We start from the raw sequence: 2,981 nt of genomic DNA, 5'->3' as shown, positions 1-2,981 counted from the left end.
CGTCGGGGCAGGGCAACAGCGCGGGGCGACGGCGACGAGGAGTGGGCGGTGACGAGGAGCGGGCGCCGGGCGGCGACGGCGAGCATGGGCAGCCTGGCGGCGTCGGCGACCACGGGCAGCAAGGGCGCGGGGCGGCGACGGCGAGCACGGGCAGCCTGGCGGCGTCGATGAGTTCAGCATCGTCGGGGGGCAAATGTTCGATGGAACTAGAAAATTTACAAGTCCTGCTTATATACGGAGAGCATGTGTTAGGTAGAACAAGGAATATGGTGTATATAACACCCAAACACATGGCAGAATAAAATGTTGATGCAACACACAACCCTTGGAGCCAGGAGTGTGGTTTAGGCATCGGTCTCCGTAATGTTGCCGCTTGAGGTGAAGCCACTGCTCATCTCATGGGAATAGCTGCTTCCGCTAGGAGCCTTTATGTTGTCGTTTCTCCTTGGCAAAGTGCGGCATGGATACAATATGTGATTATTTTCTGAAAGAAATCATACAATGTAAGAGATTGGCAGCACACACACAGAATAGTGAAAATAGTTTGTTTGTTTGTTTGTTTTGGAGGAAAAGTGAAGATAGTCATTGTAGCCTATTTAAATTTATAAGGTGTAATACTGAGAAATGACTTCAAACATTACATGCGTACAGATATGATTTCTTATTCCTTGTATACTCTATTACTTACTCCACTTCCTTTTTGTATGTACATCCAAGGAGAACATAACTCAGATTTTTTTTAAGAAATGCTATGGACAAACAAGGCAGAGAAGCATCCATCTAATCACAATATACTCTATAGGCAGCGGGCGCACCTGCTGGACCTCAGGGCCACCCGGCTCGTCCTACTGCTTCTCATCAGGCTGAGGAGGCTAGTTACGCCTCAAGTTACATGAAGCCGAAATAGACTGCACCTCAAACAAAGGATGAGTTGCGAGCTCTGCCAATCATCCCTACCATCTGTTCAGTTGTAAGCCCAATGCACATATGTTGCATGAAAAGGATTCCACATATGAGAAGAAGTCTCACCGGGAAAGAAGCAGTCCTCAAGTTAGTTCACCCTGCCAGCGAGGAAGAGGTCTGACGGGCTGCCGGCGGCGACCATGGCCATTGTGCAGGGCGGGGCTGGAGGAAAGGATGGTAGACTTATCTCTACCTGCGCTGTCTGTTAATCGGTGGAAACCTAGCGTAGTCGCCGTGGGAGTCCAAGCTCCCGCATCGATGGGCACCTAGGTCGACCATGGAGAGGCGCCGCCATGCGAGGCTGCCAGCGAAGGAAAGCAGGGTCGCGAGTGTCGGATGTTTTAGGGTTTTCCACTTTTGTGTCGCACAGAAGCGTAGTATAGGCCCAGTAGGCCCAATTGAATCTCAGAAGGCAAAAAGCCCCGCCAGAGCAGCGGCCCAAGAGCATTAGTGCTCATTACGTGAACCTGGTCGCAGGATTGCGTGCGATTAAGAGCCGATCGGATGGCCAAGGAGCCTAAAAGTGGCGATCCAACGGATACGAATGCTAATGGCCTGAGAGGGCATGAAAAGTGCTCGGTTATAATGTATTTAAATAGTCTGATGGCTAGGTTGCAAATTACAGCAAAGACAAATGCCTGAACTAAAAATTTGAAGGATTTATAGTGGATTAGCATATAATCCCAGGGCTGTTTGCATACCTAATCTCTGAATAAGTAAAGCAGAAGGGTTAAATTGAATAACAGACGAAGAGATAAGGTTACCGAAAAAGGGTTTCCCCCCGCTTTGTATTTCAAAGCAACCAACACCGATTACAAGATCGCTGGGGCGAGCAGCACAACAAGCCCAAAAGAAAAAGAATAAGAAACAAAAGCCAACAACGGCAACTCAACCAAGCGTGGATGACCCGCCACCGCTGCGCCCACCGGAGACAAACCACCATAGCCCGAGGCTTCGATCCGCCGCGCACCAAGCAGCACCCCCAAGAAGGAATGCGACGCCGACGACGCTGCTGCCCGGACGGGTCCTAGGGTTTCCCCCGGCACGCTGAGGGAGTTGGGGGATGGATAACAACGACACCCTCCAGGAAGGGATGGTGGCACCCGCATGTGTCACCGCATCGGAGCCGAAGACCGGCAAGGATTTCTCCCATACTCCAAACCTCGCCGCCCGACCGAACCGGAGCCGACCAGTCAAACCTCCGCACACCACCTTGCGCCAACACGGTTGCGCCACCACCCATGCCGCCTCACTACGAACACCACCACGAGGCCAAGAGACCCGAAGAGAAACTCCAAACGACGGAAGCAGCCGCATCGCTATCGAGCAGGAGGGACCCACCTCCCCCGCCAACGTGCGGGAGGTCCGAGCCCCCTGCACCGTCGCGGTCGCCGGCCGGACGCGGCAGCAGGGCACACCAGGCCACCCCTGGCCCGGCCGAGCCCAAACGGGCCCGCAAAGCCCCGCTGCAGCAATTTGGTACCCGCGTCGCCAGCCCGCAGCCGCTCGCCGCCACGCCCCGTCCTCCTGGAGGTCGCGCCACAGGCTCACCCCGCCGCCGGCCCGCCCGGGCCCAGATGGGCCCGAAGGGCCCAGATCTGGGCCGAGCGGCGCCGCCAGGACGCGTCGCCATGCTACCCCGCCGCCAACGGCGACGCCGCCGTCCAGCCATCCGCCCGCGTAGCGCCAGGACCCCGCCGCCACGACGGACCGCCGCCGCCTAGGGACACTCCCCAGCCCGCGCCAGAGGAAGCCAAGAGGGGAAAAGCGAGGGGGCCGCCGCCGCCAGCGTCGCCCGGGCCAGGCCCGATAGCGAGCGCCGACGATGGCGGCGGGGAGGGAAGGAGGAGGGAGGGTCGCTGGAGAAGGAGATCGGGGCGCGGCCGGTCGCCCGCGGGGGCGACGCGGTATTTAGATCACTTGTATTTGATCTGGATGTCTTCCCTTCTTTTTCTCTGGATGTCTTCCTCTATTTAGATCGCTTGTATTTGATCTCCTCCGAGAGGTAGTACAGGATG

This window comes from Triticum aestivum, chromosome 7D, assembly GCF_018294505.1.
Source record: "Triticum aestivum cultivar Chinese Spring chromosome 7D, IWGSC CS RefSeq v2.1, whole genome shotgun sequence".
Classification (NCBI taxonomy): Eukaryota; Viridiplantae; Streptophyta; class Magnoliopsida; order Poales; family Poaceae; genus Triticum; species Triticum aestivum.
Note: the sequence above shows the minus strand (reverse complement) of the source record.